Source organism: Lycium ferocissimum, chromosome 1 (genome assembly GCF_029784015.1).
Source record: "Lycium ferocissimum isolate CSIRO_LF1 chromosome 1, AGI_CSIRO_Lferr_CH_V1, whole genome shotgun sequence".
Taxonomy (NCBI): Eukaryota; Viridiplantae; Streptophyta; class Magnoliopsida; order Solanales; family Solanaceae; genus Lycium; species Lycium ferocissimum.
In genome coordinates, this window is record NC_081342.1 from 67,832,277 (window position 1) to 67,849,734 (window position 17,458).

General features: G+C 34.4%; 1 protein-coding gene across 4 annotated transcripts in view; it reads right to left on the bottom strand.

The window, feature by feature from the left end:
* The window catches only part of LOC132058112 (F-box protein At5g03100-like), a 42,510-nt gene extending 30,209 nt beyond the window's left edge, over positions 1–12,301 (bottom strand). For all 4 annotated transcript variants that reach the window (XR_009415186.1, XR_009415187.1, XR_009415188.1 and 1 more), the window contains exons 1-2: positions 12,176–12,301; positions 11,328–11,500 (exon numbers count right to left, since the gene is read on the bottom strand). The gene's annotated coding sequence lies outside the window, so the exon portion shown is untranslated. The remainder of the gene's footprint in view (positions 1–11,327; positions 11,501–12,175) is intronic.
* Positions 12,302–17,458: the final 5,157 nt, after the last annotated feature.

Below are 17,458 nucleotides of genomic sequence, written 5' to 3' on the forward strand. Positions count from 1 at the left end.
AGGTATGACTTTCCTCAATTTGCATATAAAAATGCGTCGTTGAGGACATTGTCGTTATCGGGCTGCCAACTAAACCCTTCCGGCAGTGTTAACTGGAGCAGTCTCGTTTCTCTTATAATTGGGCCCATGGAATTGAAAGATGGTGTCATGGAAAAGGTATTATCTGGTTGCCCTAACTTGGAATGCTTGGAACTAGAAAACGTTTCAGGCATACATTGTTTAAAAATCAAATCCATGAAGCTGAGACAATTGATCATAGAAGACTGCTGCAATCAGAAACAAGTGGGTTTTGGGTTTGAAATAGTAGCTCCCTATATTCAGCATTTGAAACATTCAGGATTGTGCAGTGAGATACGCTTCGAGCAGAAAAATGTGGCATCACTTGTTACTGCAGTGCTTCATTTATATTTTGATTTTGAGGATGAAGAACGCAACTTGGAGAAGGGATTTAGATGTTTTGAGGAACTTCTTCATAGTGTTGCCCATGTCGAGAATCTTACATTGGGTACCAAATGCATCGAGGTTTATTCATACTCTTCAGTATCTAAAATTCAGAATCTGTTTTAGAGGCTTTTTATTAGCTATCGAATCATCACTTCACTAACATTAGCAGTGCCACTACTTCGGATAATCTAAGTTGAAATAAGACCTTTTGAACAAAATTTTGGATGATTAACTGTGAGCATAAAGGGTTTGCAATTTATATCAACATGTAAAAAATTTAAGTCATGTTGATGGACTTTCCCAAGTGTTCGAAAGTCCATCTTTGGATTCTCAAACCATCCATGAACACTTTGATGTGGCAAAAAGCAGTTGTACCGTCCAAGTTGTTTTTTTTGAATTATTCAACAATTAGCATTTCATTTATTAAGTATGTCATATTTCCTTGTTTTGACACATTATGGTTTGTCTATTTTGTTTATAAGTGCCTGTCCATCTTGGAGCTGAAAGGGTGGCAGTTTCCACCATCAAGCCGGAAATTCTTAGAATTTAACGTAGCCTCTGAAGAGTTGGACTTCCCTGGACTTTGCAGCTTTCTACAGAGCTCATTGGATCTTGAGACATTGGTCATTGACTGGTGGGATAACCGACCAAGAGTAAGTTTCTTTCGGACCTTTATTTTTGTTACTTCATGTTATTCATATCAAACAACTATTAGTGGTGGAAGAAGATAATGTATATCAACATTTCTAATCTTAAGTACTTCCGGAAAAAAAATTATAATTTCTGCAATATATTTTATAGATATCGATAAAATGTTACAAAGAGGAGGACTGGACTGCCTTACTTTTTCAAAAAAAGGTAAGACTTGAACGGGGTTCAGTGCTTAAGTATAGAGAAGATTAAGGAGGTAAGCCTCTAATGCGTAAACAAAAAGAGGGTTCTTGTTTAGGAGGAGGACTCCCATTTGCAATTTGAAACAAAACTAGCTTAAGTACTTAATGAGCTTTAAAACAATATCTTCTAACTTGTGGAGACTGCTCCAGTGTTCGTTGTTTAATATAAACTAAAAAAGAGAATAAGTGAGACAAGTAACATGTGAGCTGACAGAAGGATCAAAGTGGGAAGTCCTTGTTGCGTTATTGGAGATAGCCTTTGGGCTTTCTTTTGAATTCTGGAGGAAGGAGTTTCCACTTGTCGACGCTTAAGTTCCCTCGAGCTTCTCTTGTTAGTGAGTTAAAGTTGAAAATGTTATTCTCTGCATCCAATAGGTGACTGTATATCAGCTAAAGAATCCAGCCACACCATTGGCTTCTCCGTAACAGTGTGTCACCGCGACTTGTGAATCAACTCTTTAATCTTTTCAATGTAACTTGCTTGACAATATTCACAATAAGTAAAGAGTCAGCTTCCTCCGAAATGTTTCTGATACCATGTTCAAGAAACCATTTAAGCCCATAGGAAAGTACAAATGCTTCAGTCGTGTTTTTTGTTCAAATTCTGCTTTTCTAGTCTCAGAAGTTTATGATTTCTTCTTGTTAAATCTGCGGCAGCTGCGTGCTTATTATTCCTTTTTCTTGTAATATGTTCAGAAGAACTTTTCATTCCCTCAATTTATTTTTCTTCATAAAATAGTTTGGCTTGCGCTTTGACAGAAACTTCATGTTGTCCCTATCAAAGTTGATTGTATGAGCAAACTTTTTGTAGTTGTTGGAAAAAGAATTTTAACAAGGGACAGTACTCAGTACTCACCTTCATGCGGGGGGATAAATGATCAGATTCTTTGAAACATTTACCACATTGTAGCATTTGCTAAGCACTTGAGATGTTCCTTGAATTTAAAAATTTATGACCTTTTTATTTTATCCACATCAACTCAAGCCTTCCTGCTTCCATCTAAGGAGAATAATTGGTAATATAGCGGATTCTTTCCTACAGGAACTATTGTCAAGGTACACAAACGAGGATGAACAGATCATGAGGTTTGAGACACATAATTTTGACTGCTCATTTCCACATCTGAAGACCATTAAGATCATTCACTTTTGGGAATCTGTGCCACCATTGGTGAAATATTTGCTCAAGCATGCAACTGTGCTAGAAAAGTTTGTCATTGTTACCGCATTCGGAGAGAGTGATATGTCTCCGGGTTATGTTAAAATGGCACAGGAGTTCCTACGCCTTCCAAGATCCTCTCCGCATGCTTCAGTTATCTTTTCTTATAGATAACCTTCGGCCCCTGTCGTTTGTATTAATTGCGACATACTTAACATCTGTTACTTTATGTTTGAAACTGGTTTGAGCTGATAGAGAAGGCTTGGATTGTACTTGCCAGTGTCCAAGGAGTTGTTAGTAGTTCTTCATGTCTTAGTAATGATGTTTTTATTCTCTAAACACCAAGTAAGAAAGCTTACTCTAAATGGTTTCTGATTTCTATTCGTATTGCTGAATCCTAATCAACTTTTATATTATGCAAATGGATTTAATGAGTTGTCTATTAATATATGTTGAAGGTTGTTAGATAATTAGTCCATGGTGGAAAGAGTAGGATGAACCATGAAAGCACTGAAAAGACAACAAAAAGCGTCATATGATACATGAAAAATTTTCATGTTCACATGACCTGGAACAAAGAATTTTCTTCCAGAACAATTTAATTGGTGGGTACAATTACTAAATTGAGATGCATACAAGAAAAAATAGTGACAGCTGACAATAATATCGATTAAATTGTAAAGATATTTAGGTGGTGCTTTAAGGGAGATTTGCACAAATAGAATTATTCACTGCCATGATATAAGTTTTGAAATTATTAAGAAAAGTTTTGTCAAAATAGATTCTCAACCAGTATTGGGTAGCAATATCCAGATGAATTGCCAGAATTTTAAATTGATGGAAAGTTGGCTTGGTTACAGAAACTCGCCAGGATTTTCTAGCCAATTTCTCACAGATCGCAAAATAGTCAAATTATTGGAAAGAACTTGCCTTATCACAAATTCTGACAGATCGCCAGCAATATTGACCATAAATCATGGTGATGAAACCGTTTAAAACATAGTCGATTTCTAAAATTTATTTAAAGTTTATCAAGTGCACACTTTTGTCTCCTCTCTTTGGGGGACAAGTGCACAAATAGCCTAGTTAAAATTTATAATTTTTAAAAAAATTTAACCGGTTCAGAATCGCTTGTCTGAAGTTTCAAACTTTAAATATATAGGTCCGCGGGGTTACAAGCCTAACTTCGGACTCGAACATTGAAGTTGACATATTGAATGTATAGTTCAAACTCTAGAACGGTGTGAAGTTATATTTGACAATTGCCAACTTCAAACTCATATGTTTGAAAGCTGAAATCTTCTACCCAAAGATCTAAGTTGGGAACTTGTCAAGCCTAACTTCAAACCCAAATATGTAGATTTCAACTTGAAGAAATTAATACAATGTGAGAAAGAATTTGTTGCAGGGAAATTTTTATTTTTCTCATTGCTTTATGTTAGGAAATTGTTGATTTTTCTCATTGCTTTATGTTACAAATACATCCCATAGTTATACATGTCATACACTGTTAATTAGACGAGAGTTTGTCAGTGCGGCTCAACATAACTGAAGGCCTAAAGTTGGAGGCCTATAATTAGAGGCCTAATGCCTAAACCTAATTGGATGCCTAAAGCAAAACTACATTTTTTTTTTTTTTTTGCATGGATTGCCTTTATTTGGGGTGGTCTTTAATTTTTGCCCTTCAAATTGGTGGTCTTTAAATTTTACCCCTCGCCTAACACCCCAAGATTGTGGGTTCGAACCCCAGCTTAGTTAAAAAAAAAAAAATCGCAAGGCAGAATTTCGCAAGGCAGACTTTGCTTTGCAAATCTGCCCAACAAAATTCTGCCTTAAGGCAGAATTTGGCCTGCACGGGCAGAATTTAAAGACCACCATTTTGAGGGGTAAAAATTAAAGACCACCCCTAGCGAAGGGCAATCCTGCAAATTGCCCAACTATAATTAGAGGCCTAATACCTAAACATCTAACTTTTTTAGATAAAAATAATAGAGCTAGAACGTTAGAATTTGATTCAAGAAGTTGATAACTTGGTATACCGCACTTTAATATGCTTGTTGCAATGCTTGAAAATCTAAGAAGGAACAAAAAAATTACAATTTACTTTGTTCAACACTTCTCGACTATTTAACTATTATTTTTGACAGAGTGTTGCTCTAACTTAAGAGAATACACAAAGGATTTGAAAAGAATAAACAATGTGAGTGTTAGCGGACAGAATGCAAGAAGGCAAAACAAAATTTTTTTGATCTCTTTTATTTGAAAAGGTTTAAAGAGAATAAAATAATACTTCAGAAATTTATAAAAGGCCAAACCCATCGACAAACACCTGTGATCGTTCACTTCTTTCACTTGAGCATTTAAAGTGGCCCTTGTTCCATTTAGACACTTCAGGTGGCCATTCGTATTCCACTTAGACACTTTTTGCACCATTATCGGAGCAAAACCAACACTAGTCGTCTCCTACGTGGATTAAGTGGCCAATTAAATTGTGCCAGCTCATTTAAATTGTGTCAACTCAATTAAATTGTGCCAACTCATTTTAATTGTAAATTCACTAATTTATAAATTCGTGGAGTTTTGACCATTAAAAATTGGGGCTTTTGGGCTGGTTGGATGTGCAATGAGGTGGCGCCTCCTTTGGTGTTGGTTTTGCTCCGATAACGGTGCAAACAGTGTCTAAGTGGAATAAGAATGGCCCACCTGAAGTGTCTAAATGGAACAAGGGCCACTTTAGGTGCTCAAGTGAAAGAAGTGGACGATCACAGGTGTCTGTCGATGGGCTTGGCCTTTATAAAAGTATTGTGCTTTTTATCACAAAATAGTTAAATTTTTAAAGAAAAAAATTAACACATAACTTATTTTTTATAAAAGTTGGGGCCCCCAAAAATTGGAGGCCTAAGGCAATTGCCTCACTTGCCTAGCCATTGAGCGGCCATGAGTTTGAGTCGTATTACACCTCCTAACATGTAATAAATATTAATAGCTTGTTTGGCCAAGCATATTTTTCCCCAAAAGTATTTTTTTTTTCAATAAGTGTTCATTGGAAGAAAAAAAAAATGAGGTGTTTGGCCAAGTTTTTGTAGAAAAATAAGTACTTTTGAGGAGTAGCAGAAGCAATTTTTCAGAAGCTAAAAAAAATAGCTTTTCTCCAAAAGCAGAAGCAATTTTAAATTTTTGTCTTGGCAATAATATCCTTCGCAAAAGAAGTTATATACCATAATAACCCTACTTTATTAAACCTAGTAATAAAATTAGGGATGATATCATTAGGAGCTCTTCTTATCATGTGTATAAGTATTTCTTCTTATTTTAGAGTAGATTTCCAATATGTGATTTTTGCGGTGATTTTATTGTATTTGTGGACTGACGTTTCATATATTGTAATTACGTTAAACAAATCAAGTACTTCTCAATTTTATTTTCATATTTTACTTAAATATAAATGAAAGCTTTATCATAGTCTTTCATAATAAAGATTTAAATTATTCATCTTCTTAATAATACTATTAATTATTGAGTAAATCTATCCATGTCATTAATTGTAATTTGACATTTAAAAGAACTTTTTGAAAAGCTTGGTCAAACACAAATTTTTGCACGAAAGTGTTTTTTGAATTGATTGGCCAAACACAAACTACTCTTCACCAAAACTACTTTTTAAAAAAGTACTTTAAAAAAAAAATACTTTTCAAAATTAGCAGATTTTAGAAGCTTGGTCAAACAGGCTATAAATCATATATTTACAAGATATGTGTGAGTAGTTGTATTTGGATTCATCTAGAATTCCTAATCTTTGGGACTCATTGCAAATAGCTTTGTTGATGTAGAATTATCACAACAGATTGCCTTGAATCTTAATGCTTTGAGACTCTCTGACACACAATCCATTATAATGAGGAAGTTGTAATAGTTCTTTAGGCCGAACAAGTAGCCTCATAAGTTTGTCTTAATTTCCCCTTTCAGACTAAAGTTTAAAAATATTTTTAAAAACAAAATTAGGCTTCAAATAGTGGTGCTTAAGGCAGACCAATTGTAATTCTTACCTCTTTCCACACAAAAGCATTTGAGGAAAATGAAGCCCAAAAGAAAAGGTAAAGGTAAAAATTTTAACACACTATTTCTTTTTTTTTTATTTATATTTCGCCCAAAATAGGCATTTTATTAATTCAGAAATTAAAAAAGTTCAAAATTTGTGTCCAAAATAAATAAAAGCAGAAGATTAAAAAAGGAAACAAAACAAAAACAGCACTTGTGCTGTTTCACATTTGTTGCCCTAAAATATCGGTTCTCTTTAATTGCCAGGTATGAAATCACAATTGGAATGAAAGAATGAAATGAAAATAAGCGGAAAACTGCACTGTTTAACGTGGTTAAAAATATTTTTTTTATGTATATATGGTAAATGTTGAACCCCTTTGGACTTTTTCGTGTGTTTACTTCATATTTTGAACCCCGTTATTGCAAATCCTGGCTCTGCCACTAGGGATTAATATAAAAATGCTACTTTTGTTTCTCTCAAGCATTTGTTTGCAAGTGATTTGACGAGGGATATGTTCCTAACATGAGAGATTAAAATTGTGATTTCTGATATTGAGATTCCAAATTCCAAATTGAATGCTTCTCCTTGCCTGTGAATGTGTGGCTGCTTTTTGGGTTGGTTTTAGGACTATTCTTTATTTAATCAACTACACCTCATTTATATATTAGTTGAGACCAGTTATATGAATCTTCCATCTATGTGTGCTCTATCCGTGAGGGATCAACCATCACATTACTACTCTCGTCTAAGCATGCTTAACTTCCGAGCTCTGTTGGTATATGTGATCATATTTTGAGTGCAGAGAAATTTTGGTTAATTGGACAAGCTCCGACTTTTTGTTAATGCTCCCTTTAGTTTTGTTCATCTTCATCCTATGTAATGAGCATTGTTTCTGACTTGGTGATTCTAATAGGGGTTTTGTCCTCGTTTGGTCATGTATATGGACTGAAGATGACCATATGTCCACATGAAGTAAATTTTCAAAAAGTTTTTCCTTGATATTTCTTCACGGCCTTTAGTAAATGGTCATGTAAGACTCTCAAAACAGGATAAAATTGCATTACTTGTTGCAAATGAACCATCTAGAGGAAAATGCATAATTTATGATTAGTGTACATAAATTAAACTGGTAGTATTTAATAGGATGGAAGAATATGGAAAGAGCGAGTCTCTGCTGTGACAAGAGAGGTTAGCCGATGAATTACTTGCAATTAATAACATATAATCACTATGAAATAATGAACTCTCCTAGATATTGTTCATGCCCCGTGAAAGAGTTCAAGTTGCATAAACAACATTCTGAACTAGGATTAATTTCAAGGAATTTGCAACCAAAAGAACCAACCTTGTGAGATAGAAAAGATGAATTGAGTGCCCGATAAACTGCATATAATGAATATAGCTGGCTGGAGCACAAAGACCATTTCTGTGGTACAAAAACTATGTACAACTCAGGCTCTTCCTGAATGTAAAATATATCACAGCAAGACTAAGCCTTTCAGTTTACACCAAAAAGCAACTAAATTAAATCACTTAAATTTTTCAGTCACGAGGGACCTCTGCTTTTCTTTCAAAATACCTACTATTTCTTTCCATTTGAAATACCCATAACAAACAGGCTGGCACTAGGTTCCACTGCATTCGTCCTTCCTATGGTCATGGGATGCTCAAGTCGATAAATATTTTTTCCACCAATGAAAAATAACAGAGGCCAACAGCCCTTGGACGCATAATGAATCTTGAAATACTATGCTCGCAAAATGATTTTCAGCCTTAAATTTTCATAATATAGAAACATGATTGGGATTCGACAATGTGAATAGAAATTACAAAACATTTACAGCAAGCTTTAGCTTTCTTACTTGATGTTTAGAGAATAAACACATTGTTACTTAGACATGAAGAACTACTAACAACTCCTTGGATACCAACAAGTACAATTCTAGCCTTCTAAGCTACAAATCAGATCGAAACATAAAGTACCAGTTGTTATGTATGCTGCAACCAATACAAACGATAGGGGTCAAAGATTATCAATACGAAAAGACAACCGAAGCGTGTGCAGAGGATCTTGGAAAGCATTGGAACTCCTGGGCCATTTTAATATAATCCTGAGGCACATCACTCCCTTCAAATTTGGCAGCAATGATGAACTTTTCTAGCACTGTTGCAATCTTGAGCAGATGTTTTACAAATGGCAGCACAGACTTATTTCTATATAGCGGTCCATCAAAGTTAATGATCTTGATGGTCTTCAGATGTAGCAATGAGCAGTCAAAATTATGTGTCTCAAACCTCCTGATCTGTTTGTCCTCATTTGTTTAACTTGCACGAAAATTCCGTTGTATTATCCAGTTATTCTCCTTTAGGTAGAAACTCAGGATTAATTGTGGATAAAATGTAAAAGGAGATTAATTTTTAGATTCAAGGAATATGTCGTGTGCTTACCAAATGTTACAAAGTGGTACATGCAAACAACGAAAAATATGTTTCAAATTCATTTTTTTAATCAAGAAATTACAACAACAACACATCCAGTGTAATCGCACAAGTGGGGTCTGGGAAGGGTAGGATGTACGCATACCTTACCTCTACCTTTATGGGGTAGAGAGGTTGTTTCCGATAAACCCTCGGCTCAAAAGAAACATAGTCAATGCAGAATTGCACGAGAAATAAGGCAGCAAGATATCAAGATACAAAACAAATGGAGCAACGCATAGTAATACACACATAAGGATAATGATCTACACAATACCAAAATAATGCTAATACAAAAAGAAGAAGAGAGGATGGGAAGGCTCGCCCCCTACCTCTCTCCCACTTAGCGCGACAAAACTCAACTACCTACTAACCTTCTATCCTAATCCTCAACCTCCAAAGCTTCCTATTTAAGGTCATGTCCTCAGTCGGCTGAAGTAGTGCCAAGTCCTGTCTAATCACCTCCCCCAGTTCTTCTTCGGCCTACCTCTACCTCTCCTAACATCTGCGACCGCCAATCTCTCACACCTCCTAACTGGTGCATCCTCACACCTCCTCTTCACATGCCCAAACCATCTCAGTCTCGCTTCCCTCATCTTGTCCTCCACGGAGGCCACTCCGACCTTGTCCCCTATATCTTCATTTCTAATCATATCTCTCCTAGTATGACCACACATAGTAATGTAGCTGCTCCAGTGTACTCAAAACACACTGAGAAAAGGGTTATGAAGAAGATATACAAAAGAGAAACATGATTCCTATTGCTTCAAATGTTTCAAAGCTTCATTTAACCTTTCATCTATTCGAACGAAGGCGAGCATTATCCCTTGATAAACTTTTTTATTAAGGCTAGTACCAAGAAGGCAAGAATGTACTGCAAAGATTCAAAATGACGTCACAATTGCTCCATTACATCTTTAAGCTCATAGAATCAAGAAAGCCAAAAAGCTGTGCACCTCCCCAACTGCCTTCCCTACCCCACCAAATAGACCCAACCTCTCTGAAACACCTTTTATTTCTTGCAACCCATATATTCCACATGAAACTCATAGAATCAATTTTGATATGACAACGTGAAGTTTCTGTCAACAACTCAAGCTGAACAACTTTCTTGAGGAAAAATAAATTGAGAGGACAAACCTGTTCCTATAGGCGTCTTATATATAACCTGAATAATAAACACATTGCTGCAGAAGATTTAGCAAAGATAGAAACCATCAACTTTCAAGACTAAAAAGCAGATTCTGAAAACCTTGCAAAGCAGCATTCAAGTAAAATTTCAAGAATATGAACAACACATTCCCTGGAGCAACTACTAAACACACTTGGAAATAATACGACTGAAGCATGATCTAGGATGGGTAAAACTAACAATGGATGGCAGCTGCAGACAAGGACAATGTGGCGCAGGTGGCATAGTGAGGAACTCATCTGGCGATATTATTATGCCATATGCAGTCCCAGTAGGCCATGGAACAAAAAATACGGCTGAAGCATTTGTTCTTTCTTATGGGCTTACATGGTGTCTTGAACACTGTATTAGAAAGATTTTGGGTGGAAGGCGACTCTTCACTTATTGTGAATACTGGGAAGGGAGTTGCAAAACCTTGTTGACACTATGAACCTATTGTTGAAGAGATTAAAGAGTTGATTCAAGGTAAAGAAGTTATTTACAGAGAAGCCTGGTATGGCAGTTCATTTGAATGCAGAGATGAACATTTGAAGCTTTAATTCACTATCAAGAGAAGCTAGAGTGTATTTAAGGGTAGACAAGTGGCAGCTACCTTCATTCAGAATTCGAAAGAAAGCCCAAAGCTTACCTTCGATAATGAACTTCCCTGCTGGATCTTTTTGTGACCTCACATGTCACTTGAGAATATATACCCTCTCACTTTTTCCTTTTTCTTACTTCTTAGGGAAACAATGTACAGGGGAGCAAGTCTCCTCAAATTAGAAGTTATTGTTGTTAAGCTCGTCAAGTAGTTAGGCTAGTTATGTTTCACATTGTAAATAGGAGTCCTCCTCCTATACAGAAACATACTTTTTACACACATTAGAGGCTTATCTCCTATGTTTTTGTCACGGATTGAACCTTCTCAATCTTCTCTTGAGGATTGACGGTTCATTTCATACCTTTCTTTAAAGATGTAAGGCAGAGATATAGACCAGGTGGTTTAAATTTAAAAAGAAATGATTTTTTCCTCAAGTACTTAAGATCGAAATATGTGGATATATATCATCTTCTTCTTCCACTAATAGTTTGATATTTATAACATGAAGTAACAGAAATGGAGGCATAAAGGAAACTTACTCTTGAATCGTTGTCGGACCAGTCAATGACCAATGTCTCAAGATCTGATGAACTCTGTAGAAAGCTGCAAATTCCAGGGAAGTCCAACTGTTCCAAGGCTGCATTAAGTTTTAAGAATTTCCGGCTCGATAGTGGATGCTGCCATTCTTTTTGAATTCCAGTATGGACAGGCACTTACAAACCAAATAGACAACCAGAATATGCCAAAACAAAGGAAATGCGATATACTTAACAAATGACATGAAAATTGTGAATAATTCGTAAAAACATCTTGGACTATAAGACTGTCTTTTGCACATAAAGGTTTTCAAGGTTGGTCTGGAAATCAAAAGATGGCATTTTCTTGTAACCAGGAAAAAGTAGAACTTCATTCAACAACATCCAGAGGATGCAATATGCAGTTGATAAACAGACAGCTCCTGTCCAAAGATGGACTTTAATAACTTTGGAAAACTCATTCACATGACTTAAACGTAAATCAATCCAAATTTATATGTTGTTTTGTCAATTGCAAACTCTTTATTTTGAGATGGATTTTTTTTTTTTTTTTTTTTTTTTTTTTTTTTGAGATGATAAATTTGAACAAGAGCTATTGCTCTCAGACATCAATTGCAAACTCTTTATTCTTAATGTCCATCATCGAAAATTCAGTTCAAAAGGTCTTGTTTCAGTTGATGCTCAACCCATGTTGCCCGTGAGAATGTAATTCTTTAGTACTTACCAACTTTGTTATCATATTATCTTAAGTAGTGGAATTGTTAATGTTACTAAACAGATGATTCAATAGCAAATAAGAAGTCTCAAAAAGGGAAAAACTGAATTTTGGATAGTGAAGAGTATGAACAAACCTCGATGCACCAGGAATTCAATTCAAGATTCTCGACATGGACAACACTGTGAAGAAGTTCCTTAATATCGCTATACTGCTTCTCCAAGTTTTGGTATCCTTTATCATCGTCTCCTTCATCATCATCTTCCTTATCGAAACGACCAAAACCTAAATGAAAGACTGCAGTGAAAAGTGAAGGCACGTTTCCAGATGGCAAGCTTATCTCACCGCACTGCCCCAAAAGTTGCAAAGTTTGAATAAAGGGGGCTAATATTTCAAGCCAAAGGTCATGATCCTCAACTTCGTAGTAGTCTTTTATGATCAATTTTCTTAGCTTGACACTACTGATTTCCAAACGATGAATGCCCGAAAAGACATCTAATTTCAAGCACTCCAAATTAGGACAACCAGATAATACCTTTTCCAAGGCACCATCTGTCAATTTCACGCACCCAATTTCAAGATAAACGACACTCAGCGGCGGGGATTGATAATTTTTTTATATACCTATGTTGCAATTTGCTTAAACTAGGTTAAATATTTGATCTTGCCACCCCCAGTCGCAAATTAGACAAACGTGTCATGGCTGGTAGATAAAAGTTTGAATCTATCTTGAACATTTCCGACTCTCGTTTTTCTTTGTGCTTTTTACTTCCTTTGTACCAGTAATTCCCTTTTCGGCTCTCCCAATTTTCTATTTATCTTTTTATTATTTATATATTGTCTTTCCTCTATTATATTATTTTATCTGTTATCTCTAGCGAGAACACACAAATACAAACTTCAAAATCCCTTAAATTAAGCATTTTTCTTAATTTCAAATCTGTGAGTATTTAAATTGAAAAACTTGGGTCTCAATGGCAATTTTGGATTGAGATCAAAATTCAATTTATTTATATTTTTTATAATTTGTTTTGTCTATTACTCCCTCCGTCCATATTTACTTGTCTATATTTGACTTGGGTCACTCTTAATAAGTAATAAATAAAATGAGAAATGAATTGGAATACTTAATAATAAGGGTAAAATAGGTATAAAATGGTAAATTATGTCTTGGTTTTCCAAACTATACACCTTACCAGTAAAAGCGGACATCAATTTTTAGTATAGTGGACAAATAAAAATGGACGGAGGGAGTGTATTATAAAAAATTGTGTTATTCTATAATTGTTAAATTCAATTTAAATTACTTTACTACTTAAATTGTGATGAAAATTTCGTAAGCATTGCTTAGAAAAAACATGAAATTTATGATTTATTTTTGAGAACTTGTAGTTTATCTAATTCTACATTTACTTATGGGGTGCAATTACCTATTGAAGAGTTTTTCTATTATTTTTCTTATTTTGATTGGTGTAATTTCCTTATTAAAGATGTTATTTTACTTGTGCAAGTTCATTTTTTAATATACATAAAAGATGCAGGTCCCTTGGTGAAAATATTGATTTTACCTTATTGTTAATGGGTGTGATTCCTTGTTTAAGATGTTAATTATGTTCGTTTTCTTGATTTTTGAGATGTAATTTTTATATTTGCAAATAAAAAAAAAACCTATTAAGTTGACCCAAATAAACTAAAAAAAGATGGACCTGATCCAACACGTTCCTAACAAGATGTACATTGATGAAAATTATGACACTCGATACCTTTAAATCCTAGATCCGCCTCTGACGAGACTAGTCCAATTAACACTACCACAAGGTTTCAGTTGACAATGCCGTAAAACCAAATTCCTCAACGACCCATTCTTAAATGCAAACTGAGGTAACTCATAATTGTCCTCTACAAAGTAAAATTTAATAGCAAAACTTTCAACATTAGCAAGTTTGGTTGCAAAACGTATCCATAAATCAACATCTTTCACATATTCCTTCCTGTATTTAAAAAGACAGACCCTAAATCTCCTGATTTTGTCACAATACCTCCAATAATGAAGCTCTCTATTGATGGAAGCCATGAAATCAAGAATGTCCTTTTCGCTGTCAGTAGTAGGGAAGCAGAAATCAAGTGATACTGGAACGGACATCCAAAGAGACCGCCATCGTGTAGATAATACACTGGTCCTCACAACTTCTTTACCGTTGGGCAACATAGAGAGTATGTTAATTAGAATTGGGTCTGCCAAATCAGAGAAAAAGCCCAAAATCATACACTATCTTTGGTCTTAGTCTCAAAATAATACATATTCTTGTACATGGTGCATTAATAGTCCTAGTTCTTTCTAAGAGTGGAGCACTTTTAGTCATAACCCTAACCAGGGTTAACTTTTTAACGACACTAATCAAACGTACTTCTCTTTCCCTCTGGCTGTTTACTTGCGAAGAGAATACTCCAACCTGTTGGAGCCAAAACACAAAACAATAGCCAATTTTTAGCTTAACAGCCAAATTTCTGTACCAACTTAAACAAAGACAGCAACATAGATCCAGCAACAGCTTAACAGAACTGTAGCAAAAATCTAACACCAGCTTACAAGACCAGCAAAAATTGTTGCAAACTTGAGCACCAGCTTATAAAACCGGCGGCGAACAAGACAACTACATTTTGGCTTTTCCCTCCATGAGATGAGCCCAGTGCATTGGACCGATGGATAAGAGAACTGAGCTGGCCTATTTCTTTTTATCGGGAGCACATACACAAATGGAATTCCTTTCTTGTACGATACAAAATGGCCCGGCTCGCGTCGTTCCAACAACCGGCGGGGAGCACCTCAGTATACGATCGCGCGCAGTAACTGGGAGTCCTATTAGACCTAAGGCCAACTTCAATTCACCAAACCAAGGTTCATCTCGTGTAGTAGCAATGACAGCAGCAAAATTTCAGCACCAGCAATACACCAGAATAACGCCATAAACTCATTGAAAAATATCATAAGAGCACCAAAATATAAGTGCACTAGCAAGTGAACATAAAAAATAGCACTCAAAACAGTAACAAAATAGCCAAATAACAACACTAAGTTGCAGCTTTTTAAATCACAATCTATAGAGATCAACTTCCATCTATTACTGGACCTTCCACACCTATGCCAAAAAGTTAGGGAATCATTTTCGTAGCCACAAATCTCTGCCATCTTCTTGAACTCAGCAAGAGTTAATTCTGCCGCATTTACATAATCAAAGTAATTCATATTTCCACCAACATACTTTTGTGGTGAACGCTTCATAAATCCCCCATGACATGCTTTTACAGTAACAAACAAAGCCTTGGTTATCGAATCTGAAATTATAAATTAGTTAACTTCATTCGATCTCAAAAGAATTTACAATATAAGAAAACTACATAGAATAAACTGACTCGAAAAAGTATAAAGACTGGACGAGGAGATGACCCACAAATCAACAAATTCTGGAAAGTTCATTCAATAAGAATAACCAAATACAAATAGTTATCTGCTATGTTTTATTATTAACTTTCAATCATCAATATAAAAAGTAAAAGAAATAAAATAATGGAAAGATTCTTGCAGCAAAAATCAACAAATACAAGAAGGTTTAACAAAATCAAAATGAGAAACGTAATGAAAGAGGAAACTCTCAAATATAGTGTGACAAGCACGTGAGGTGATCTCCGTTAAAAAGTTAACTGCTAGTTAGGACTATTAATGCACCATGTGAAAGAATATGTATTATTTTGAGTCTAAGACCAAAGATAATGTATGATTTTGGGCCTTTTCTCGCCAAATCACTTAATCTATCCATCATTTTACTTTCACGGTATTGTTTCACACGCACTGAATTTGTGTTTCGGAAAAGGAGGGGTTTGTGGTATTAATAATGTGTTATTTTGAGTCGGGTAATTGGGCTCAGCAATTTACAGGAATGGACTTCTTACGGCTTGGTCTTTAATCTTTAGACCAGTTAAATCAAGTTTAGCTAAAATACTCCCTCCGTTCATTTTTACTTATCCATTTTTTACTTTTCACGCTATTTAAAAATTAATAAATAAAGTATATATTTTACTATAATACCCATATTAATTGGTGTATAATTGTATTGAAGTTGGGAAAATGACTTGGAATAAGTAATAAATGCTAAAGGTAAAACAGGAAAAATAAATTATTTTTCTCTTGATATGCGAAAATGGACAAATAAAAGTGAAAATCTATTTTTGAAATAATGAACAATTAAAAGTGAACGGAGGGAGTACTCTCTATTAGGCTTGATACAGTTGCCCTTTTTGGTAAAGTTGCGCTCTTTGGGATCCAAGACTTTTGTAACCCAAAAATAAATTTTTAGAACCAAAATAACCCATTAAAAAAAAAGGCTTTACGCATAGATTCTGTGCGTAAAAGGACCAAAGTGTAGTTTTACACTTAAGTCCTTTTACGCACAGAATCTATGCGTAAAAGCTCTTAAATATACGGGGCCTCCTTCTTCCCCACCACTGGTCCCCCACGATCAAAAGGGAAAAAAAAATCAGCCATTAAATGTGCATTTCCGAAGTCCCACGCGATCAAAAATATCGTTTTCTTGTTGATTTCTAACCCAAAAGTCAATATTTTTGGTATATTGAAGTCTAGGAACAAGTTTCTTCGCAATAAAGCGGCGTATAATTCAATTCAAAAACTCAAAATCAAAGCTTCAATCTAGGTATTTTATTACGATTTTTCTATTACATTATTAACCTAAGCATTACCATTGTACAAAAAAAAAAAAACTTTTACGCACTTTTTTTGTGCGCAAAATGGGTTGTTTCTGCCCGTTTTTTTAATTTTTTTAATTTTTTTATTTATTTATTTGTTGTTAATTTGTTAATTGTTTATTTACTATTTGTTAATTGTTAGATTAGTTATTTCAATTGTTAGACTAGCTAATTATTTATGTAGTTTTTGTTAAGCCAATTGTTTATTTGTTAATAATTTGTTAATTATTTTATTAGTTAGTTAATTGTTTATTTATTAATTATATGCTAATAATTTGTTAATTATTTGATTAGTTAGTTAATTGTTTATTTATTAATTATATGCTAATAATTTATTAATTGTTTGATTAGTTAGTTAATTGTTTATTTATCAATTATATGCTAATTGTTTGCTAGCTAATTTTTAATTTTTTGATTTGTTAATTATTAATCTTTATATCTTTAATTGTTAATTTATTTATTTGCTAATTAGAAATTGAAAATCCTTAGTTTAGGATTCAATCCTTTGTATAATTTCTCGGTAAAAGATTACATAACTAATACTACGTATTAGAGATTAATTAAAAAAATAATGATTAATTTAAAGTGTGTAAAAAAATATACCATTTTAATCCTTACTTCATGTATTAATAATTAATTTAAAATGCCTAAAATAGAT